This window comes from Perognathus longimembris, chromosome 7 (assembly GCF_023159225.1).
Source record: "Perognathus longimembris pacificus isolate PPM17 chromosome 7, ASM2315922v1, whole genome shotgun sequence".
NCBI lineage: Eukaryota > Metazoa > Chordata > Mammalia > Rodentia > Heteromyidae > Perognathus > Perognathus longimembris.
Genome location: NC_063167.1, coordinates 5,123,031 through 5,149,124, shown reverse-complemented (window position 1 = coordinate 5,149,124; position 26,094 = coordinate 5,123,031). Strand labels below are relative to the sequence as shown.

General features: G+C 40.6%; 1 protein-coding gene and 1 long non-coding RNA gene across 5 annotated transcripts in view; both read left to right on the top strand.

The window, feature by feature from the left end:
* Nucleotides 1-26,094, top strand: part of Rere (arginine-glutamic acid dipeptide repeats) — a 370,202-nt gene that overhangs the window by 182,237 nt on the left and 161,871 nt on the right. The window lies entirely within an intron of this gene.
* Nucleotides 786-25,920, top strand: LOC125354538. 2 transcript variants are annotated; one of them, XR_007211500.1, is made up of 4 exons: nt 786-799; nt 14,495-14,745; nt 25,652-25,658; nt 25,910-25,920. It is a non-coding gene; the product is annotated as an uncharacterized LOC125354538 (long non-coding RNA). The 2 variants fall into 2 exon arrangements; XR_007211499.1 differs by lacking the exon at nt 786-799 and having other exon boundaries at nt 14,466-14,745.

Below are 26,094 nucleotides of genomic sequence, written 5' to 3'. Positions count from 1 at the left end.
CAGGAGTTTGGTTGCGTGGTAGAGTATTTGCCTAGCATGCAGGACACCCTAGGTTCGATTCCTCAATACCACATATACAGAAAAATCCAGAAGTGGTCCTGTGGCTCAAGTAGTAGAGTGCTAGCTAGCCTTGAGCAAAAGAAGCTCAAGGACAGTGCCCAGGTCCTGAGTTGAAGCTCCATGACCAACCAGAAAGAAAAATAAAAAATAAGAAAAGACCCCAAATTTCATTCTTCGAGAGCACATCATATTCTTCGGCATCTTTATTTAGAAAAACGATGTCTAACATTCTAACATTACTAGACTCTTAAGTTAAAAAATCAAATACATGAAAAGAATATGTGAATTAGAAAACCATACGTTTTTATTTTAGTGGGATGTGTATGCTGGTAGTGGGGTTTGAACTCAGACTGGCACTATACCAATAGAGCCATAGTTCCACCTTCAGCCTTTTCATGGCTAATTGGAGATAAATATCTCAGACCTTTCTGCCCAGGCTGGTTTTTGAACCACAGTCCTCAGGTCTCAGCCTCTCCAGTAATTGTGCTTTCGTTGTCTATAGGAATATTTGTTATTCTGGTTTTTTTTTGTTTGTTTGTTTTTTGCCTGTCCTAGGGCTTGAACTCAGGGCCTGAGCACTGTCCCTGGCTTCCTTTTGCTCAAGGCTAGCACTCTGCCACTTGAGCCACAGCGCCACTTCTGGCCATTTTCCATATATGTGGTGCTGGGGAATTGAACCCAGGGTCCTCATGTATACGAGGCAAGCACTCTTGCCACTAGGCCATATCCCCAGCCCCCTGTTTTGTTTTGTTTTTGATGGTGACATTATATGTGTGCCCATAATATTTGTCGTTTGCTTATCGACTGATCTAGAATTCTGTGCAGCCCAGGCTGACTTGACTGTTTTTGACCCTCTGCATCATGTATCAGCCTTTCTAATCACTAAGATTACAGACATGCATCATCAGACCAGATTTTTCTAGCTTCTTCTTATGTAAATTTAATTTTCCTAAACTTACAGACATCAGTATGGTTTAAAACACTCCCCCCCCCCACCAGCTTTCTCTTTCATTATTTTCTTGCCTCCCCCCCCCCCCCCCACCAGCTGAAAGCTGGTGGCTCACACCTATACTCTTACCTACTAGAGGGCTGAGATCTGAGGATCACAATCAGGAGCCATCCTGGGTGGGAAAAGTCTGTAAGACTCCTATTTCCAATTAACTAGCGAAAAGCCAGAAGTGGCAGAGTGGCTTAAGTGGTAAAGCTCCAGTCTTGACTGAAAAAGCTAAGCAAGAGCTGGATCCCTGAGTTCAAGCTCCAGTGTCTGCACAAAAAGTAGTAAAAATAAAAGAACAAAGTAAAAGTCATCCTACTCTAAGTGATTTCCTCATTCTAATTCCCTCTCTCACTTCCATTTGAATCTTGATTTTCTTTTACTGTATTTCCCTTGTTTTGCTGACCTTAAATTTGATTCCTGTTACCTGTAGTTCTCTGCAGTGTTGACAGGCTTGTACTGTTGGCTGGAGGACTTGAGTCCTTTTAAGTCTTACCTGGTCCAGGTGTGTTCACCTCTGCTGGGAAAACTCCCACAGAATGCAACTGCCCTAAACATATGGGCCACCTCCTTGCCTGGTAGCTTTGGGGTTTTATTGGTCTTACCTTTTCACAGTCCCCTGTGCTTCCTTCAGTTTTCTCCACCCAGCTGCTCAAAACCACAGGTTTTTCATTTATTACTTTATCTCTTCTCACAAGATGCCTCCTTCTAAAATTTTATTATGTGGTCAACAAGGAGTTTATTTTGACTCTCAAGTTGACCTTTTTTATGCATCCACAAACTTTGTTGCCATTACAGTCATCCCCTCAGAATACTTGGTGTGGTATTTAAAAAAAATTATTATTGAAACAGCTTTTTTTACTAGGCCCCAGGATCACAGAAATCTAGTTCTTAAATCTTGACCTGCTGCCTTTTATGGTTTCTGCTATTCCAGTGTAAATCGTGAGGGAGAAATTAAGTACAAAAGGCAACTCCAGGCAGAGGAATGTTTTATCTGCTCACAATAGCTGGCTTTTGTCCCCAACCCATTGAGTTTTCCTACATACTGGTGTAGCCTACATAGAGGCACACACAGTTAATTTTTTCTAAGGTATTTTCTAGGCCATGTTTAGGTTCATATAAGTGGTTTCTCCAGTCCTGTTGTTTTAGATAGATAATCTAGATCAGCCTGTGAAATGTCACCATTGATGGTGAGATTGTACTTTTCTTCGCCATTGCTAACCTGTCCAGTGTATGTGAAAGACTTGGGTTTTCCCTTTGTTGCAATGTATCCCTGAACTTAAAATAGGTGAATTTCTCAGGAAAAATTTCATTTGAGTCAGAGGAGCACATAGGTGCTTGGATAGTTGGGGAAATGCATTATGTTATTCTGATATACTGTGTAGCTTAAAATTTACCTTTTCCAAACATGCGCAAGTGTTAGAGTGTGTATATACATTAAATATTTATGAAATTAATTGCATGGTTTTAATTGGGAAAGACATTGTGTAACCATTGGATCAGTATTTGTTGTATGTAAATATAAAATACTATAATAGTATGAAATAATACTTTCCAATATTGATAATATCATACAAAGTAAGAGGAAAATGCCAAATATCCCACTGAATAAGATGTACTCTTTAGTGCAAGATTAAAAAAATCCACAGATATATTATCAAGTTGTTTTCAATGGGTAGAGAAAATCTCAACAAATGGGCTAGAACAATTAGATATCCATTTGGAAAAAAGTAAAAGCACAATCTTCCCTCATGACATACATAAAAATTAATGTGATCAGTGATCTAAATTTAGAAAGCTGAAACTATAAATAAAACTTGTAGATAGGAGCTAAATGTGATGTCGAACACCTGTAATCTCAGCACCAAGGAGGTGGAGGCAAGAGCTTCCGAACGCTTCTAGGCACTGTATCCTAAAACTAAAGGACTGGGAAGGTAGCACAGGAGTAGAACACTTGGCTAGCACAGACAAGGCTCTGGGTTTGATCTCTAGCACCATGGACACTAAAAATAAAAGAAGCTTTTAGAAGAAAACAAATTCTTCTAACCTTGATATAGATGATTTCTTAATGAAGTGCCAAAAACATGAAAGAATTAAAAACAAACTGTCATAGAAAGACAATAAGAAAAACTGGTGGGGAAGCCTTGGAATGAGAAAATATTTGCAACACAGGTGTGAGAAGGGAATTGAACCCATGGTACATAAAGAAACTCCAAACAAAACTTGGGTCTCAATAGTGAGTTCAAATCAGTTTTTGTTTTTTTTTTAATGGACAGAGTTGAATAGAGACATCTTGGTGGTGGACAAACACATGAAAATGTACTTGCTCAGTATCACTAGTGCTTAAGAAAAGGCACATTGAGTCCCTGGAAGCTTCCACACTACATAGCTCTCTCCGCATGTCCCAGAGAGTTTGACTCTTGGCCAGGACATTGGCCCATACAACAACACTCCTGGATTGCTGCTGAGAATGACAGTGGTAGGAGTATGGAGAGATTTTTTTTTTACAGTTTCTTAAAATGTTATATGTAATATTTTACCCATTTTTAATCTACGGTAGAAATCATAAGGGTTTCTGTGAGTGAGATTGTTTGGGAAAGAGCATAAGGAACTTTCAGGCATAGTAGAAATATTTTGGGTTTGGATCATGAAGAGGTATTTGTATACTTTTACAAAACAGTAAATCCAAAAATTCTGCATTTCCCAGGTGAATTCAACTCTGTATTAATAAGTGTAATTCATATAATGCTGTTTTATTAAATCTATGTTTTTGGGTAGAATCCAAATTTTAGTTGCATGAATGTTTTAATTTTATCATACAATGCAGTGGAGTAGAACTGCGACCAAACATTTCCCACTTGCTTTTTGCTGTCTGGCGAGTTTCACCAAAGTGCATAAGTTCTCATCAGTACCTGCTGGTTATGCTGAGTATGATTACAGATCTTTTGGGAGTATTTTAAGCACTTCAATGATTATGAATTATTTCCTAGACCTTTAAAGATGTTTAACAATTGCTTGTAGTACTAAAAATCTTTGATTTTCTGTAAGTATACCTAACACTGTCCTCCACCATGGTGTCCCATGGTGCAATATTGAACTCCGTTGAGATTATGATACCACATTACTTGACACTGTGTATGTGTATGTATGTTGTACACATTATTTTGCAAGTGTCAGAGGCCGGGTACTGCTCAGTCAAAAACGAGGGGGTGGGGAGGAAAAAAACAAAACCAAGCTGTCTTCTGTCTTTTTGTTTCATTATTTATATTTTATTAGGAGAATGAAATTGAATATTCTAATGTGATACAACATGGTTTCCCGAACCAGTGTTAATTGGAAGGCTTATTTTTATGGAGGGCTGTGAGTTGGTGCTTTATGTACCATACCATATACTCTGAAGAGAGTTCATTCAGATATATTTGCAGGAAAATGGCACGACCAGTGTTTATTTCATCAAGTAAGTGGGACATGTTAGAAACTACTTCATATCTTGTCCCACTCTAGGAAAGGACAGAGTAAATGTGAGTAGATTTTGAAAGGACAGTAGATTTTTTTCTGTGTAAGAAGCTTTTTCATGAGTTTGTTTTGGAGATACTGGGATTTGAACTGAGGGTTTTATAAAAATCTGCTAGACAGACGATCTACAGCTTTATTTTGGTGATTTTTTTTTTTGTTGTTGTTGTTTTTGTTTTTTCCAGTCCTGGGGCTTGGACTCAGGGCCTGAGCACTGTCCCTGGCTTCTTCTTGCTCAAGGCTAGCACTCTGCCACTTGAGCCACAGTGCCACTTCTGGCCATTTTCTGTATATGTGGTGCTTGGGAATCGAACTCAGGGCTTCATGTATACGAGGCAAGCACTCTTGCCACTAGGCCATATCCCCAGCCCATTGGTGAAATTTTAATACAACACGATATTTTATAAGCCATCATTAAATATGGTTATTTCTATATTCTTTTCCTTCTATATATCACTTTTCTTACGGAATTTGTGGCTATTTTGCTTCAGTGTGATATAAAAGTATATCAGAGTTTAGATTATATATTTTTTTTTGGCCAGTCCTGGGCCTTGGACTCAGGGCCTGAGCACAGACTGTCCCTGGCTTCTTCCCGCTCAAGGCTAGCACTCTGCCACTTGAGCCACAGCGCCGCTTCTGGCCGTTTTCTGTATATGTGGTGCTGGGGAATTGAACCTAGGGCCTCGTGTATCCGAGGCAGGCACTCTTGCCACTAGGCTATATCCCCAGCCCCAGAGTTTAGATTATATTTTGAGGTACATCATTGGACTGAATAGAAATATACTAGACTGTGTTTGTAGCACTTTGGGACTAGAGATCAGAGGAGACTCAAGATATTTTCTGCTTACAAAGAGACAGTGGTTGCCTCTTATGCAGTTAGACCACAGTGATGAATTTGTGCATGATAGCTGAATCTGGGTTTGTTGTATCATAGACCAAGAGATTTACACACAATAAGCACAAATGGAGAACCTACATGTGAATACCTTATAAATTGTGGTTTATTTTTATTTACTACTCTTGAAACTAGCTTTTATTTTTTAGAGCTACTGTGGTAATGAATCTACTATTCATACGAATTTTGGGGGGTTAGGAGCTCATATTGATAGGCTAACATTAAGGAATTTCCCCCCTTGTTTGTGAGCTAATAAAAAAACAGATAAATGGGTGAAGAGCTGGCTTTAGTATAAAGGAGTATCATATTAATCACCAGGTTGGGCTAGAAGAACTTTAAATTTGTGGCCTAAGTTGTTTCTTAGGCTGGGTTGTTTAGCATAATTATTTTGTTTTCTCTTACCATTCATCCCACCACTCATTCTGTTCCTTTTTAGTTGCATGTCTGCTATGCACAGGATGATATTTTATCTCCTGGGGATAAGTAGGAACAAAAAAAGGTGACTTACATGAACATGTTACCATGTGGGCAAAGTTGTATAGTGAAGTGGTTTTAAGCTGTGAGCTCCTGAATGTTCATTTTATGCAGTAGTTTGAATAGCATGCGTATTTGCAGAGAGAAAAATCTTAGCAAAGTTGTTTTCAGGAGAGAAAATTCTAAGGTTAAGAATCATTGTGTTAGGGCTTGGAATGTGGCTTAGTGGTAGAGTGCTTGCCTAGCATGCATGAAACCCTGGGTTTGGTTCCTCAGCACTGGATACACAGAAAGAGCCCCAAGTGGCACTGCAGCTCAAGAGATAGAGTGCTAGTCTTGAGCACAAAGAAGCCAGGGACAAGCCCCGGGACTGGCAAAAAAGAAAAAGAATTATTGTGTTAAAGCAAGGCACCTGTAGTCCTAGCTACTCAGGAGGCTGAGATCTGAGGATCGAAGTTCAAAGCCAGCCTGTGCAGGAAAACCTATGAGACTTTAATCTGCAATTAAATACCCCTAAAGCAGGAAGTGGATCTGTATAGCCCAAGTGGTAGAGCACTAGCTTTGAGCGCAAAAGCTCAGAGATAGCACCCAGGCCTTGAGTTCAAGCCCCAGCAACCCCCCTGCCCCCCCCAAAAGACCCATTGTGTTAGAACCTCATTTGAAACACAGTTACCAGATACTGATTGCTGTATAAATGCTTTAAATTCTCAGACAGTGGACTCCACTGTCTCTTCTTCCATGTGATCAGGTTAAATTTCTTGGCATTGTTTAATTTTACTTCTCTGTAATTATTTACTGCCAGTAAGAATTCTTGGCAGTTTCTCTTGTTAGCCTATCTAACATATTGATAGTGGAGCTGGCAAATGATATCCTACAACCTTCTTCCAGTTATTTCTACCACCAGTTACCAAATAGGACAATATTATTGATAGGTAAGTAGTGGCTGTATTATGTGCAAGCATGAGTCAAGCTATTGAAGCTTTCTATGCAAAAAGCTTTTTTTAAACAGAAGATTAGGCAACTTATCTTGAGCCTTGCTTTAATACTCACAGTTGGTAAGTGGGGAGTGTGGTGTATATTTGTACAAATCTGTGGACTTTACCCTGTACTTACTAATCCAGGTGGCCTCATGAATAAAGGGGATACTTTATACTTGATGGCCGCTTTGAATTTGGGGTTCCAAGCAAGGAAGTAAGGACATTAAGAAAGGTTTTTTTGTTCTTAAGCAACAGGGAAATTAATAGATCTTCCAGACAGGAGGACTCCCCGATTTCTGTGGGACACTTGTCCAAAGCATGGGCTCTTCAGGGCCAGGAGCTTGACTTCTTTGTTAGCACTCTCCACAAAAGCTCCCTTTTTACATGTACTTATTTTTTGAAAGGCTCTTTGACTGTTTTGTGTTTTAACACAAGGGGCAGATGTCTAGCTCTGAGCTGGGCTTTGCTGCATGTCCTGTCTTTTGAATGTTTCTTTCAACTTGGGCAGTTCTCTTTGTTAAAAGGCCAAACCCCATAGGGAGATGTTCTGGGAAAGAGGACCCCTTGATATTTGAAAGGTGAGAAATCCATTTAAACCACGCCATGGCTTCCAACAGCCCTACCGCTGGGCTCTGCTTGTTTTAATGTCAGTGATAGATGCTCTGGCTGGTTGTGTGCAGTAATTGGATGTGAACCCTGTAATATAAGTGACATTTCATGGCAAATGCTAGGGCCCTGTGGATGGCATTTGGTTTCAGTGTTGCATGCCTTTAGGTTTAAAGGTAGACGCCATAATGGAATTTAATTATCAGAGCATATATTCAGAGATTAGTTGAATGCATTTGTAATACCTTCTGTTATTAGGTAACTATTTGGTTATTGTGTACGACAAGAAGCCTGTGTGATTTATAATGCCAGCGTGTGCAGTGCACAACAGCAATGCTAATGAGGCCGTGTGAGGGGGACTGCCTTCAATACCGTGTCAGCAGTTTGCTGCCAGACATTCTTCTTCTTGAAAGACATAGTCTGTAATCAGAGAGTTTAGAAATAGCAGACATAGACAAAAGAAATGTTATGGTTAAAGATAGTGCTCGATGCTTTTTTTCTGGGGGAGGTTTCAATTACACCTTATTAATGACTTCCTCTTCTGTATGTGGGTGTGCAGCCTCATGGCATATCACAGTATGAATAGGATTTGATAACTCTGTTTTCATTTCAGGGTGTAATTTTGTAAGGCTTGAGTGGAACATCATCTGTTCTGTGGAAGAGCCACGTAGGTTTCATTAAGGGCTCTGTGCCTCTTTACTTTCAGAAATACTCGAACATTTTTTGGGGAAAGCAGTCGTGTTAGAATGGCACGTGGCATGGGTTGGAGGGACCAAGGAATATGTGACTTGCAGCTGAGAACATGAGCATGGATGGCTGCTTTAACATTTTTAAAAGGTTGTGGGGTTTTGGGGGCGGTGGGGGGTGCGCCCGTCCTGGGGCTTGAACTTAGGGCTGGGGCATGGTCTCTGAGCTTTTTTTGCCCAAAGCTTAGCATTCTACCAATTGAACCACAGCTCCACTTCCAGTTTTCTGATGGTTAATTGGAGATAAGAGTCTCATGAACTTTCCTGCTTGGATTAGCCTTGAACCGTGATTCACAGATCTCTGCTTCCTCAGTAGCTAGGATTACAGACGGGAGCCACCAACACCAGGTCAATTTTTAGAAGTTTTAAATGTAAAAGATTGTCTACAAAGTTGAGTGCTGGTGGGGCTGGCAAGAGTGCTTGCCTCGTATACAGGAAGCCCTGGGTTCAATTCCCCAGCACCACATATATAGAAAAGGCCAGAAGTGGCGTTGTGGCTCAAGTGGCAGAGTGCTATTCTTGAGTAAAAAAAAGAAGTCAGGGACAGTGTTCAGGCCCTGAGTCCTGTCCCCAGGACTGGCAAAAAAAAAAACCAAAACAAAACAAAAAAACCCCAAAAAACACTGAGTGCTGGTAACTCATGCTTATACCCATAACTTCCCAGGAAGCTGAGATCTGAGGGTGGTGGTTTGAAGCTAGCTCAGGCAGGAAAGTACACGAGACTTAACTCCAATTAACAACAAAAAATCAGAAGTCAAGCTATGATAGCTCCAGCAGTAGAGCACTAGGCTTAAGTGAAAAAGCTCAGGGACTGATAGTGCTCAGGCCCTGAGTTCAAGCCCTAGTACTCACATCAGAAAAAATGAAAAAAAGAAAAAAATGCATGTAGATTTCTCCATCAGTATATAACTTCCTTCTTTCATCAAACCCAAAACTGACAATACCTGCAGAATTTAATTGGGCTTCTTTAGGGAATAAGCTTGTTTTTGTTGTATGCAAAAATAACTTTGAGGGTCTGAGAATATGGCCTGTGACAAGTGCTTGCCCCCTCATATACATGAAGCGGGTTCGATTCCTCAGAACCACACATATAGAAAACGTCCAGAAGTGGTGCTGTGGCTCAAGTGGCAGAGTGAGCAAAAAAAATAAAAAGCCAGGGACAGTGCTCAGGCCCCACAAGGCCCAGGAGTGGCAAAAAGAAAAAGAAAAAAAATAACTTTGAGGTAAATTCCAGTAGGAGGAAACAGGTAAATAGATTTGTGCATTAAAAAAATAACATGTATCTATGTATGTATTGCTATTCCTGGGCCTTAAAATCAGGGCCTATGCTCTGTCCCTAAGCCTCTTTGTGCTCAAGGTAGTGTTCTACCACTCGAGCTATAGCATCACTTCAGCTTTTTTGAGTAGTTTACTGGAGATAAGAGTCTGATGAGGGCTGGGGATATTGCCTAGTGGCAAGAGTGCTTGCCTCGTATACATGAGGCCCTGGGTTCAATTCCCCAGCACCACATATACAGAAAACAGCCAGAAGTGGCGCTGTGGCTCAAGTGGCAGAGTGCTAGCCTTGAGCAAAAAGAAGCCAGGGACGGTGCTCAGGCCGAGTCCAACCAAGCCCCAGGACTGGCCAAAAAACAAAACAAAACAAAACAAAAAAAAGAGTCTGATGAGACTTTCCTGCCCCGGGCTGGCTTCAAACCATGATCCTCAGATTTCAGACTTGTGAAGAGTTATGATTATCGGCATGAGCCACTGGCACCCAGCTTGGATTTGTAATTTTGGTCGATGTTACCATTATCATCCATGACGCCATCGTACCATCTTCTCTGTTCAAAAAGTGATAGATGCTGTGTCTCCACAACCAGAACCCAGCACACATTGTCAATCCAGGCTGAACAACACATTCTCCGTGTGACTTTCATTTGTCCTTTTCTCACTAAATAGTCATTCTCCTCTACTTTTTTGAAATACCATCTTTAAAGTAGACTAAATTACTGAACTAATGTTTATATGACAGTAGCATGCTTTTATTCTTGTAATTACATGCCACTTCTTTACCCATCTTTAAATCTGATTCTTTTCAGAAAGGTTTTTGGTGCCCCACGCTTGTCCTTGTATCTTTGTAATGGGCACTAGAACTTATTATCTCATTTCTTATCCAACCATCCGTACTCCTACAGAAAAGTTGCAAGTCTAGTGCAAAGAACTCCCTCCCTTCCCCTCCCCCTCCCTCCCTCCCTCCCTGGGCACTGTTTCTGAGCTTTTTCACTCAAGGCTAGCATTCTCATCACTTTGAGCCACAACTCTACTTCTGGTCTTCAGGTGGTTAAATGGAGATACAGAGTTTCATGGACTTGCCTGCTTTGGCTGTTTTGTGTTTTTTTTTTCCCCAACTTTTTTTCAAATTTTTATTATCAAACTAATTTTTATTATCAAACTGATGTACAGAGAGGTTACAGTTTCATACATTAGGCATTGGATACATTACTTGTACTGTTTGTTACCTCGTCCCTCATACCCCCCTCCCCCACCCCTTTGGCTGGTTTTGAACCATGATCTTCATATCTCAGCCTCCTGAGTAGATGAGATTATAGGCGGGAGCCACTGGCACCCACCTGAACTTTTTTTTTTTTTTTTTTTTGGCCAGTCCTGGGCCTTGGACTCAAGGCCTGAGCACTGTCCCTGGCTTCCTTTTGCTCAAGGCTAGCACTCTACCACTTGAGCCACAGCGCCACTTCTGGCCATTTTCTGTATATGTGGTGCTGGGGAATCGAACCCAGGGCCTCATGTATACGAGGCAAGCTCTCTTGCCACTAGGCCATATCCCCAGCCCCCCCACCTGAACTTTTATTCTTGAGAAAAAGTTGCCAAATAATGCTCTGTTGTTGCTGATACTTGGGTGTATAATATATATATATTTGGTGGTACTGGGTTTGAACTCTTGGCCTTGCACTTGCTAGGCTGGTGCTCTAGCCTTTGTTTCCAGAAAGATGGACCAAGAAGGTGGGAGTGTGGCTGCTGAGGTTGCGCATTATATGCAATAACACCGTTGGAAAAGATGAAAAGCCCGCAATTAACAAAAGATGAAATGAAATCCTCCTCTTCCCCTTAGCCTTCCCCCCCCCCTCCCCCGAAATTCTGTCTGGAACAAAATGGTCAAGATCATGAAAGTCAGGGAAAATATGAATGGTGCTAGAGATGGCTTGCCTTAGGTCCTTCTACCGCTGCCTTCCTTGGAATCGGTGCCGGCACCATACCCAATTTGTTTATTAGGAGAGGAGAGGTCTTACTAACCTTTTTTGTCACCACACCCAACCATTAGTTGATATGGAGGTCTCAGGAAATTTTTTTCTGCCCAAGCTGGCCTTAAACATCCCCCAACATGCTCACGTCCCAAGCAGCTGGGATTACAGGCTTGAGCTACCATGTCTGCTTTTGTGAGCATTTTCTTACTTTCTGGCATAATAAATTGTTCAGGGCTTCTCCTCCTCTGAGGCAGCCACTAAATAACCAGTCTCTCTGTTCTTCTAGAATTACTTTGAGTTTATACCTATGTGCATATGTTGGTTTTAATTTTAAAAGTTTCCAATTTTGTTGAGGTCTATTGTGTGTTTATAAAAGAATATAAATTATAAACATATGGCATAGTGAGTTTTTATGTAGTGAATCCATTCTTTTGCTCTTACTAAGAAATAAAAGGCACTGTATACATTCCAGAAGACCACCCTCATGACCTGTCCCAGCCCCCACCCTGTGAATTCCAGCATGGAGGATTAGTTCTGCCTGCTTTGTACTGTATCGACAAAGGAAATTGTGCAGTGTATATATATATATGTGTGTGTGTCTGGCTCCTAGCTCAGCATGTTTGTGATGTTCACATGTTTATAGGTTTCAGTAACTCACACTCATTGCTTTGTTTGGCTATACCGCAGCTTGGTCTAGTTCTGTTTTGGTGTTTTGATAGGTGGGTTGATTTTAACATGTCCCATGCAGTATTAGTAGACAGGTAAGGATATAGAATATTGAACAATACAGATAAATTTGAACTAGTTGTCAGATATACTAGTTGTAAGCTAATTGTCATGTGCACCAACTGTGCAAAATGGGCATTCTCTAAAGTCCATTCTGCGCTCTTCTTTTACTAGAAAAGACTGGTATACCGTGGTCTTAACATGTTTCAGAAGATTGAAGTTACACGGAAAGTGTTTTCTAACCACAGTGGTGCTAAGCTAGGAAGTGAATACAAAGATTATCTAGAAATCCACAAATGGAATGAAGCAATGTACTTTTTTGAATAGTCTACAAGTCAAATTAAGAAATCACAGTGGGGGGCTGGGGATATGGCCTAGTGGCAAGAGTGCTTGCCCCGTATACATGAGGCCCTGGGTTCAATTCCCCAGCACCACATATATAGAAAATGGCCAGAAGTGGCGCTGTGACTCAAGTGGCAGAGTGCTAGCCTTGAGCAAAAAAAAGAAGCCAGGGACAGTGCTCAGGCCCTGAGTCTAAGCCCTAGGATATGGCCTAGTGGCAAGAGTGCTTGCCTCCTATACATGAGGCCCTGGGTTCAATTCCCCAGCACCACATATACAGAAAATGGCCAGAGGGGTCGCTGTGGCTCAAGTGGCAGAGTGCTAGCCTTGAGCAAAAAGAAGCCAGGGACAGTGCTCAGGCCCCGAGTCCAAGCCCCAGGACTGGCAAAAAAAAAAAAAAAAAAAAAAAAGAAAGAAAGAAAAGAAATCACAGTGGAAATTTTTGTAGCATATGATTAATGAAAATCACATTAATTTATTGAAAGTCATTCTTAGAAATAAGTTTTTAGCCTGAAATTTATGCATATAGATACATATGAAAATAATGTCAGTAAACTCATAAATTCAGTAGTCTATGAGCTGCCTAGCAGTGATACACAGGTAGATTGTGTTTTATTGTGTAGGGATTGTGTTCATAGTTAACATTATTTTTATACCTTTTCACAGTCAAACATTTCATAGTAAAAGTTAGAAAAAGCGATAAAGGAAAACATGATGTGCTAAGTAGCAGAGCATTTGCCTAGCATGTGTGTGACCTTAGGTTTGATCCCCAGCTCTGCAAAACCAGAACTAAACAAAACAACAAAGAAGATAGAAGGAGGGAGGAAGGGGAGGAGAGAGAATCTTCTGGAGTTTGCATGAACACATTCAGTCTTAGCTTAGAGCAAGCAAGACAGACCTCTTGGGCTCCTTTATTATTCCTGTAGATGGAGCAGTTGCTATAGGAATTTATTGGCTACTTCACAATACACTCTTCTTGCCATCCTGGAGAGATTTTGAGAAGACCACTAATATTGAGGAAAATAATGCCTAAAGAGATTACATAGCAGCATAAATAAATGCCATTCACCGTGTATGATGACTAAAGCAGATTTCATGGCTTGTGACTTTTATTTTTCAAGCACTTTAACCAGTAGCTGAAAGTAGTGGGAGAAATCGGCAGAGAGCCTATTCCTGTTTTGGAATGCAAGCTGTCCCTGTCTAGTTCCCCTTCTGTCCCCAGCCCTCCCTGTCCCCCACACAGTCCTCAGCTCTAGTCTAGCAGATGTTCCGTACACCTTGGCTACAGCATTTGAGGAAAAGATACCTTAAATTTGTTTGAAATTATTTTTGTTGCATTTACTCGTCATTGTTATTATCAAAACCTTTATATTTTGAACTGTATTATATCTCAGCCTAGAAGCTTAATTATTTGATTTTACAGAGTGTAGGATTCTTGTCTGTAGTAGTTTGTAGCAGCCATGTTACAGCTTAGAGTTGGTTTTGTCCCTAGCAACTGTGAGTTAAAATGGAGAAAGAAGTTTAGATTAGGGTATTATTTTTCTAATCAAGGCTAGCACTCTAGTTTTGAGCCACAGGCCCACTTCTGGTTTTTGAATGGTTAATTGGAGATAAGAGTCTCTAGGGGACTTACTGACTAGGCTAGCTTCGAGCTATGCAGCCTCTCTCTCTCTCTCTCTCTCTCTCTCTCTCTCTCTCTCTCTCTCTCTCTCTCTCTCTCTCTGGGGGGGGGGGGCGGCGCTGTCCTGGGGCTTGGGACTCAAGGCCTGAGCACTGTCTCTGGCTTCTTTTGGCTCAAGGCTAGTCCTCTACCACTTGAGCCACAACACCACTTGTGGCTTTTTTTGTTTATGTGGTGCCCAGGAATCAGGGCTTCATGCAAGAGAGGCAAGCACTCTGCCACTCAGCCACGTTCTCAGTCCCTCAGCCCCTTGAGTAGCTATGATTACAGGCATGATCCACAGGAGCCCAGCTAAGAGTTGTCTTTTTTTAGTAATAGAAATAAATGTTTCCTATTTGATTATAGCAGTGTTACACAACTTACACACATTTGTCACACCTAATCAGAACTGTTAATAAATTAATTTTATTGTGTGTAGCTTATACCTTAGTAATAAAAAAAAGAAATTAAAGGTTCAAAGATCTTTAACACAATCTGAAAAAATTTTAAGTGCATTGTTTCCCATCAAATGCTCATTGATATTCAGATTTTCTGTCTGTGTGTCTGTCTCCATGTCTCCCTGTCTCCCTCCCCTCTTTCTCTCCCTCCCTCTCCCACCATTTGCTCAGTTCACACTTGACTGAGTACACTGATCGATTGCTGGGGATTAACTAAGCCTTCTCATTTCCTGCTTTCCGTTTCTTCCTTTCCAGCAGGCCAGTGTCCCTTTGTTGTCTGGCAAGGTAACTGAGCTGAGCTATCAGGGCATGTTTGTATTAGGAAAAATGGTTGTAGATGGAACAGTTATAAATAGACCAACTGGCCTTAAAGGTTACAATCTTGTTATTGATTTAAGTTAAAAAGAGAGGAAAAAAATCAGGCACTTAGCAAATTAATTTATGTAATGGGAAACTTTTCAATGTTTTCATGAATTTTCATTTTTCTTACTCATCTGTTTTTATTTATTTATTATTTTTGTGCTAGTGTGGGAGCTGGCTTGGAACAGATCCTCCAGGTCTCAGCCCCCTGAGTCGTTACGATTACAGGAATGAGCTACCAGCCCCTGACTTCTCACTGAACTGCTTGACGTTGTCAAAAAAGAAATTCCCAGTATTATGCATGCAGACATTATTTAAATCAATAATTTCTAAATATGGATGTCTTTATGATTTTTAAAAGAAATACTTGTCTTGCTATAAGTAATTTTTACTGTTAACTCGCTTTGCCATATTGCAGTTTCAGTAGAAAACAGTGATAGAAAATACCTGGGGATAAATTTTGTCAGTTTTAAATAAAATAGATGTTTGTCATTATAAAAGATGATTCAAACATAGCTAGTTGACCTATGTCCCCAAGATTGTTGACTGTTGCCACTGTTCTTTGGACAAAAGCAGTATCCATTTTTTTGAAATGGCGGCCACAAAATTGCCAAGAATTTCAGATTGCTAACTGAAATCTGAAATTATCCAAATTAACTATAGATAGCTTCTACATGCTTCTAAGGTTTTTTTGTTTGTTTGTTTGTTTGTTTTGTTTTTTGCCAGTCCTGGGGCTTGAACTCAGGGCCTGAGCACTGTCCCTGGGCTTCTCTTTGCTCAAGGCTAGGTAGCATTCTACCACTTGAGCCACAGCGCCACTTCTGGCCTTTTCTGTTTATGTGGTACTGAGGAATCGAACCTAGGGCTTCATGCATGCAAGGCAAGCACTCTGCCTCTAAGCCATATTCCCAGCCCCGCTTCTAAGTTTTAAAATCTTTTTATCATAAACATACTTTTTGTGCATGTGCTTGTGGTACTGGTGGTTGAGCCCAGGGCTGAATGGTAGGCAAGTACTCTGCTACTTGAACTTTATCCCTAGCCCTTTTGATTAGTATCTCCTTGGAGCTAGCCTCAAACTCATGATCCTTATGCCTCCATATTTAGGGTAGCTGAGATTACAGATTTGTGGTATCAAGGTTGGCTCAGTACATACTTGTGTTTCTTGATATTATGAGTACAGGTTTTAGAAAGAAAACTATCAAATTTAACATGAGAGCTTCCTATTTACTTTAGTCATTTGCTGGAAAATGGATGGAGCCAGAGATGATCATGTTTAAGTGAAGTAAACCAGTCCCACAAAGACAAATAGTATACATGCCATCTTTGATTTGCATATGCTGAAGGGAGCACAACAAAACCAAGCCAATGTCATACAAATAGAGAGGGGACTATTGGCAGGTGACATGGATAGAGGGGAGTGAGAAGGAGTAGTTAATAATGAAAGTTAGTATGTGCAATTAATGTACATCAATAAAAAGGAAAAAAATCTCTATTTACTATTAGAATAACTGACCATATAAATAAAAATAAAAACACCTGTAAAAAGGATAAGAAAGATGAAAATTCATGGAAGCACTGAAATGTTTCCCATTAATTACCATTAAGTAAACTACCTAAGCCACCCAGGAGGTTGGGATCTGAGGATTGTGGTTTAAAGCCAGCCTAGGTAGGAAAGTCTATGGGACTCTTATTTCCCATTAGCCACCAAAAAGCCAGAAGTAGAACTCTGATGCAAGTGGTAGAGTACCAGCCTTGAGCCCAAGTTCAAGCCCCAGGACTAGCACCAGGATGACAACAACAACAAAAAGTGGGTTTTGTTTTTTGTTTTTGTTTTACCTGTCCTGGGCTTGAACTCTGGGCCTGACACTGCCCTTGAGCTTGTTTCGCTCAAGCCACAGTACCACATAGCTTTTGTTTTGAGTACTTTATTGGAGATAAGAGTGTCACTGCCTTTCTTTCCTGGGCTGTCTTAGAACCACAATCCTCAGATCTCAGCCTCCTCTCAGCTAAGATTTTACAGATGTGAGTCACTGATACCTGGCATAACCGTTTTGTTTTTAAGTAGTGTCCCACATCAAAATGAATTAGTGCTCTCTAATCTCCAGTGATGGTTCAGTTTGAGGAGTGTTCTTTCAAACCAGAGCCTGAAAACCCATTGTGCACAGCTTGTTTGCTTCTTCCTGTGGAGCAGCGGTTGGTATGCCTGGTGTAGTGTCTTCAGGGGTGTCCAGTGCACTGTACAGTGGCCAGGTGATGTCATCACATAAATGGAGGTCAGAAACAGAAGCAGGCTATGAGAATTGCCTTAAATCAGGCAGTGGTTTGCAAAACTAACAGTATTACTTATTTCTAATGTTCTTGTTTTAAAAATTGTAATTATGCTAGTATGTACATGCTATAGCTTTATTGCTGTTCTTAAATGAGTTCATAAATATTTAAATTATGTTCTTTTTATTTCCACTGTACTAAATATCAATAAGATATAACCCACATGAAACACAGTTTGTTTACTCAGTAACTTTTTTTTTTTTTTTGCCAGTCCTGGGCCTTGGACTCAGGGCCTGAGCACTGTCTGTGGCTTCTTTTTGCTCAAGGCTAGCACTCTGCCACTTGAGCCACAGCGCCATTTCTGGCCATTTTCTATATATGTGGTGCTGGGGAATCGAACCCAGGGCTTCATGTATACGAGGCGAACGCTCTTGCCACTAGGCCATATTCCCAGCCCCTACTCAGTAACTTTTAAAAATGTAAATATTGGAAGACTAAGAAGTTTGAAACCAGTTCTATAAAATGTTTGTTGACTAAAGAAATAGTTTAAGGGTACTTCACCTTTACCACCAGTCAGTCATTTAAGTTGTTGTTGTTGGGGGTGGTGGGGGTGGTGGTGGTGTCAGTTGTGGGGCTTGAAGTCAAGTTCAGAGCTCTTTTGCTCAAGGCTAGCACTTTTCCACTTTAAGTTACAGCACCACTTCTGGTTTTAGTGATTAATTGGAGAGAAAAGTCCCACAGGGACTTTTCTGCATAGGCTGGGTTGGAACTGAGACCCTCAGATCTCAGCCTCCTGAGTAACTAGGATTAAAGGTGTGAGCCAGGGGCACCACACATAGCTTTTATTTGTTTGTTTGTTTTGGTGAGATTCTATAATTAATCTATAATTAACCACCACAAAACAGGAAGTAGAGCTGTGGTCCCAGTTATAGAACACTAGCCTTGAGCGAAATAGGTCAGGGACAGTGCCCAGGCCCTAAGTTCAAGCCCCATGGCCATCATCACCAACAAAAAGAGCAGTAATCCTGCTTCTTCTCAGTGCAGCCGGCAATTTAGTCAAATGGACTTGGTCTGCTTCTGTGCATCATTCCTCTACATATTTTTTAATTTGAATTTTTATTATTGAAAAGGTAATGTACAGAGGGGTTGCAGTTCCATAAGTCAGGTAGAGAGTGCACTTTTTTTTTGAACAATGTCATCTCCTCCCTCACTTAGTTTTTCCCTCCCATCTCCACCCACAAGTTGTACAGTTTATTTTCCACAGTGTCCACTGCTGCATTTGTTCACCATTTGTCCCTTCATTTTTTGTGCCCCCGTTACCTTCCCAAAGATAGATAAATGAACAAACAAGACAGAAAGAAAACAAAAACTGTGGTGAATGAATACTTTTTTGTTTCTGTTTCCTTGAGTTCATTTTGTTAAATATTATTTTATATGATCAGATGTACATAGGCGTTGTGCCTTTGTGTTCCTCTCCTGAAAGTGTCCTCCCTTGGTCTCAGTGTGTGTGAATGCGTAGAGTCCTGTGTAGTTGGCCATGTCCCAGTGTACATTTTCCCTTGAAATGGAAAAGTATTCCCTTTCTAAGTAGTGCTTCCTTGTTCTATCCTATTGAAATGGTGATAAATGTTAAGTTAGCACTATATAAATTCTGGGTCCTGGTTTTTGTTGTTGTTGTTGTTTTGTTTTGTTTTTTTTTTGGGGGGGGGGCCAGGGTTTGGACTCAGTGCCTGGGCACTTTGTCGCTGGCTTCTTTTTGCTCAAGGCTGGCACTCTGCCACTTGAGCCACAGCACCACTTCTGGCTTTTTCTGTTTATGTAGTGCTGAGGAGTAGAACCTATGGCTTCATATGCACGTTAGACAAGCACTCTACCACCAGGCCACATTCCTAGCCCCTCCTGTTTGGTTTTTAAAGGTGTGTTAGAAACTCTATGCCAGCCAGCAAGATGTGCAACAGTCATGGCTGTCCCACTGGTGCTTCTAGTCACCCCGACAACTGACACTAGAGGGACCCCGACAACCATTCTGGGATCAACTAAGTAGATTCATTGTTTACTTGCTAGTGTGTGAAATCTACTTGTACATAGAAGGAAAATAAATGCTTTACTAATGTCTCATACATTTGGGAAATAGAGACATAACAATGTGACATTTTGTACTGTATATTGAAAACCTTGCAGTGAGTGTCTCAGCTGTCTCCCTGATAGCAAGGTACATGTCAGAGCAGAGAGCTGGCATATATGTGCCTTGATGCCTAGGCCTGGTACACTTAGGTTTTTCGTGTCTTTCTAGGTATTTTGAGCTTAAATGATGATAAAGCCATGTTGATAATATATAGATATGTAAAATTATATATTCCTAGTATCCCCTTCCCTTTAGGATGTTAATTAATGTAATTATTTTTACTTTTGTGCTGGTCCCGGGGTTTAAACTCGGGGTTTGGGCACTGTCCCAGAGCCTTTGCACTCAAGGCTAGCACTCTACCATTTGAGCCACCGCTCCACCAATTTATAGTTATTTTAAAATTAGCTTACATTAGATATACAGAGCGGGGAATTTCATTACTATATTTCCACACATTTACAATATTTTGGAATCAGGAGAGGAGTAGTAGCTTAAAATATTACAATACACTGATGTAATTTTAAAAAACATTTGTTATATATGTGTACATACTTATGTAAATGTATAGATATTATATAAATGTATATATTTGCAGGATACAAAACAATGTTATGATTTATGGAGACAATATCAAAATAATTAAATCAAATACACATATCTACTACATCAAATACCGGCCATTTTTCTGGTGAGACATAAATATTTAATACATTGCTACATTAACTATATTTATCAGCTATGTAATAGACCTAAGAAAACCATTTCTTCCTAAGAGACGTACGTGTGTGTGTGTATGTATGTATGTGTGTGTGTGTGTGTGTGTGTGTGTGTGTGTGTGTTTCTGTCTGTATGTGTATGTATTAGGGTTTGAAATCAGGACTTTGAGTTCTCAGTTTTTTCAGTCACTGGTAGCTCTCTACTACTTGAGCTATAACTCTAGTCCAGTGTTTGTTGCTGGTTAACTGGATATAACTAATTGAAGATAAGAGTATTGCAGACTGCCCAAGCTGGCTGTGAACTAAGATCCTCAAATCTCAACCTGCTGATTATAGACATGAGCAACCAATGCCTTTCTCCTCCTGAGATTTTTGTACCCTTTGAGCATTATCTGCCCATTTCCTCTATTCTCTAGTGTCTGTAATTCTGATTCTGTAAGTTATATAGTATTTGTCTTTTATTTTCTTTTCTTTGCCACTCCTGGGGCTTGAACTCAGGGCCTAGGCACTGTCCCTGAGCTTCTTTTGTTCAAGGTTAGTCACAGTGCCATTTGTGGCCTTTTCTGTGTATGTGGTACTGAGGAATCAAACCCAGGGCTTCATGCATGCTAGGCAAGCACTCTACCACTAAGCCACATTCCCAGCTCAGTATTTGTCTTTTTATGTTATGTTCAGTGCTCTCTAGTTGCATCCATGTTGTTGCAAATGACTGAATTCCCTTCCTTTTTAAGGGTAATTAGTATTTCATTGTGCATATGGGTTCCACATTTTCTTCATTTGTTCATCTGTTGATGACCTTTGGGCTGATGCCATAACTTGACTATAGTAATTGTGCTGCAGCAAACGTGGGAGTTCAGACATCTCAGTCTTCTTGATTAATAACTCATTGTGGGATTACTGGATTTGATTTCATTTTAGTACAATTCCAGTTAACCCCAATGTTTTATCCACAAAGTTGGGTAAACATGACATGAGCCACTGGAAAGCTTATCTTTAGAGTTAATTTGCCTGGATTGTGCCTGAATTATCTTTGATCTTTGCAGAATAATAATACTTCTCTGTCTCTCTCCGTGTGTGTGTGTATGTGTGTGTATGTGTGTGTGTGCACGCGCCATTTGTTGTTATTGTTATTTATGGTGTTGGGATCAAACCTAGAGTGTTAGGCTTGGCTAAACAAGTCTTCTATCACTGAGTTACACTGCCAGCCCCCAAATATTAATTCACCTATAGTGGAATTAACACGGTAGGTCCTTAATTCGGTCACCCCAAGTCAAGAGTATTGAAGCTACTAAGATTGTGTCTCCAAGGGGTTGATGAGGATGATGTACCTGGACAGTCATTGGCTGCAAGGCGGGGGTGGGGGGGGCGAGCGGGGGCGGTGTAGAGTTTGGTAGGGTTAGATGCCACTTTAGAGCTGTTGGTGTAACACATTTAAAGGGACGGCATGTTTCCTAAGACAGTTCTGTCTGTATATATGGATAGTGTCCTGTCAATTAAAATTAAGTGTATTTATTAATTATATGCTAAACCTCTAATATTTCATTTAACTCTTCACTTTTCCATTGCTGTGCTGCAGAAATAACATGAAATGTATCTTTAGAAGTTGCTTTTTAAAGACTGGATGCTGGTGGCTCATGCCTATAAACCCAATTACTCAGGAACCTGAGATCTGAGGATTATGGTTCAAAGCCAGCCTGGGCAGGAAAGTCTGTGAGACTCTTATCTCCAGTTAACCACCAGAAAACTGGACATGTCGGTGTGGCTCAAAGTGGTAGAGCACTAGTCGAGCTCAGGGACAACACCAAGGCCTTGGAGTTCAAGGCACACTGCTGACCAAACCAAAAAAAAAATTATTTTTGAGCCACACATCACAGATATAGTTAACTAAATAATCCTAAATTTTGTAAAAACCTATTTGTCTGTGTTGGCTTATGAAGCAGGAAGTTTGATCTAGTTTCACCTGGCTCTGAAACCAGATCTTGCATTATTTTAAATGTTAACAAGCAATTATGGACTTAAGAAGGAAGTCTTTTTTCCCCTCTACCACATTACTACTCTTGACAAAACGTGTCTGTGTCTCTGTGTATTGAACTCAGGTTCTCAGGCTGATGGAACTCAGACAACAGAGTGATTTGGCCCTGATCAAATGAACATAGTTGCTCTTCAACTGTAGCTTCCTGTTGACCTTTGTTTTGTTTGCTCTTAGTAGTTAGTTACTTTTGCAAGTTATTTATAGTTTTGAGTGTTTAATTTCAGTTCTGACCTGTAAATTTGTTAATCCTCCAAACTGCTGCCTGATACCCAGGGCCTTGTCTATAGAAGGCCTACTTATTCCATTGCCCTCTGGGGACTTGGTCCTTTTTCCAAGCTCAGGTGAAGGGGATGGGTGTCTGGCTTCATTCATTTCCTTACATTTACCTGGAGTTTTCATTTCAAAAGAAACCCAAGCCAGGGATGTGCAAAAATTTAACCTGAAGCCTCTCCTCTCACCTTTACAAGCTCCTTGTTCTGGAAACTTCCTGCAATTAGAAAGATAATGTGCTCCTGTTGGGTTGCTTTTCTGGGCCCCATGTGTCCCAATTAGTGCAGCTTTGCATTTGTGTGAAAGTGAAATGGTTGGCCTTGTTCACTACCTGGTGGGCTCTTTCCCTTTCCTCCTCTGTGGTTCAGCATTCTGTCTAGACATGTCAAAGTCATTTATCCCCACTGTGACTTTTAGTTTCTTCAGTTATTTACTAGTAAATAACAAGGCTGTGTTGCTTTGGAACACTGGATGTGCCTTTAGAAGTCCCTCCTCAGCAGCTGAGGCTTGGGTTCAAGGCGTTGTTCTTGCATGCTGGGCAGACATTCTACCCACTTGAGCCATGCTTGCAAAGAAATGAAAAAATAAAGAAGTGGAGATTCTTGTACCCTGCAGGGCAGTTATTGTACGGAACTTAATTTTGAATCATAGAAAAAACAAATCGTATATGTGATCTCTTTACTGCTATCTTTGTCTATACTTTGGGGGGGGTGGGGGGAACTTGAATTCAGGACCTGGGGTGCTGTCCCTGAGCTCAAGGTTAGCACTCAGTCACTTTGAGCTACAGCTCCACTTCCGGTTTTCTGGTGGTTAGAGATAAGAGTCTCACAGACTTTTCTGCCTGGGCTGGCTTTGAACCGTTATCCTCAGATCTCAGCCTTCTGAGTAACTAGGATTAAAGGCCTGAGCCACTGATGCCGGGCACAGAGTAGAGCATTGAAAAGAAACCACAATTACGAGTTTTAATTAGTACTTCAGTAGGCATTGTTACTATCTTTTGACTCTATTTGGGGATTGAATTCAGGCACTCTATCCCCGAGTCATGACCCCACTCAACAGCAACTCATTTTATATTATTACACTTCACAATCTAATGAGTTAGGGACCACAATTGGGGGCAGAGAGAACTTGGAAAGTTATTTGCCCGAAGTTACACAAGTTGTGAAGTCAAGAGTCAAATGACTACTCTTGAAAGTTCATGTTGAATCAGATGGTCTCAGGTTTATTTCTGGCTTTAATTTTCTGTGATTTGGGGCAACGCCTCTGACGGAGAAAGAATAGGAATCTGATGAGAATTTCCTGTGGTCAATGTTTGAGCAATCCCCAGTACTGGGGTCTCCCCTGTAGTAGTTGGCATCCTGTGAAGATGACTCTCCTGCATAAATCCTAGAATCATCTTGTTCTGTTCCTTACTTTTCAGGGTACTAGCTGGGACTGAATTAGTCGTTTCAGACAAATATAGTATTCTATTATGTAATTTCAGTTTAGAACCACACACTTGTCTTCCTTTATAGATGCTGAATCTTTAAATTCCTAGAAGCATTGTACCTATATGCAGCTGCTGAAATTCTTTTAAAACTTCTGGTTAACCTGGCTCTACCTTTATCCTGTTGCAAAGATTTTAGTTTTTTTGAAACACAATACTGCCACTCCCTGGTTGCCAGGTAGTACTACACTAAGAATGCCAAAAGTCCTTCAACTGCAGAGATAAGAATAGCAAGAGTTATAAGTCTAGATACAATCAAACCAAAGCAGCAATTTAAAAAACATTATTGTTGTGATTAAGATGTTGTACCAAGGGATTACCATTTCATAAATCAGGTAATGAGTACAGTTCTTTTTGGACTGTGTCACCCCTTCATTTTTCCCAAGCTTCCTCATCTCATCCCTGCCCACAAGTTGCATAGTTCCATTTTCCACATAGTGTCTACTGAATACCTTGACCAGAGTAGTAATTTTTAAATGTTTGACCAGGAAGTGTACTTGGAGTAGAAGATAACTTAAAAATGTGTGAGCAAACGTTTCCAGAATCACTGGCTTGGCTTAGAAAACAAAACAAACAAACAAAAAAAAAAAACATGGTGTCATGGCCAGTTACTGTATCAAAAGACTGTTGCTCTCTGAGTTTTTGGGCATCCTGGATGCCTGAAATTGATGTTTCAGACATTGTTGCCAGGACTGCTGCTGGATCTGAATGTCCACATGCTTGCTTTCAGTAACTCATCAGTGCAAGCCTGCAAACCTGAGCTAGGAGCTGGGTGATCCGAGATCAGTGTCATGCCTTCCCTGCGTGAAACGCTGTTCCTGTGAGAAAATGCCTCCTGTGTTTGTCAGCAAAGTTGCTGAGATTCCTGTGAAGCAGTGGGAACTGTCATCTACCAAAGAATGGATTATTTATTTCTTCAAGCACTTGCTTATTTCCAGATACTTGTTTTTAAATTCTTTGAGTGGGTTTAACCAGTACCATTTTACAAGCAAAGGGGAGACTCAAAGAATCTCTGGAAAGTCTCGTTCATGGGAAGTGGTGGCTTTGGAATTTGAACTGCGACAGGCTTTCCTCTCTTTTCTAAGAATTCTGTGTTCTTTACCTCATAGTGCTTGAGCAAGGTTTTATTCTTAGCATTTGTTTTGCTTTCATTAAGAAACAGAACAAAAGAAAAACTGTTAGAACAGTGGTATTCATCTCCTTTTTCCAGCCATAGAATAGACAGTACTAAACAGTTTTTGTCAGTAAAAGGTGTAAAATGTGGGGCACTCGTAGTTCATGCCTGTAATCCTAGCTACTTTGGTTTGAAGCCAGCCCAGGCAGGAGAGTCTGTGTGGCTCTTTGTCTCCAATTAAGCACCAAAAAACCAGAAGTAGCTAAACTGATGGAGTGCTAGCCTTGAGCAAAATAGCTCAGGGACAATGCCCAAGCCCTGAGTTCAAGCCCTAGAACCAGCACAAACCAAAAAACAATTTAAAAAAAAAAAAAGCTCAGTGACCACCCCCAGGCTCTGAGTTCAAGCACTAGAACTGCCCCTCCCCATAAAAAAAAATCACAAAATGAATATCTCTGTGTATTGTCTGTTTTATTCAAGCCAGTGATGATGCCTGTTTTTGTAAGGCATGTGTATTTGACACAGTGAATTGCACAGGAAGAATCTAGATACTATGTCACACTTAAATTCCTGTTCATAGTTATGAGAGATTTGGTGTTCCCGCGCCCCCCCTTTCCTGGTTCTTTTAATGGCTTAAGTATTTTAGCAGAGATGTTTTCAAGTCTTCCCAGTCTTTTAGTGTAGACTTTATTTATGACTTCTCATTAAAGCAAGACATACCTTCCATTTCCCCCCATTAATGAGGGCTGTTGACATAGTTTAGGTTTTAGCTATATCATTTATGAGCTTGAGACATTTCTTAAATGTGAGCTCCCATGGATTTCTGGCTGGTAGGCCTGTGAAAGAAAGTAGAAGGGGGGGGGGCTGTCCAGCTCCCTCCTGAGTTGACAGTTTTATGAGCCCTGGAAAACTCAGTGTAGTCCTTGTTGAGCTGTCTTTCAGCCTGGTGCATGGAATAGCCTTCAAATGAAATGGTAGCACTTGATCCTTTATTGCCAGGCATGAATTAAGAACAAAGTTAACTTTCAGA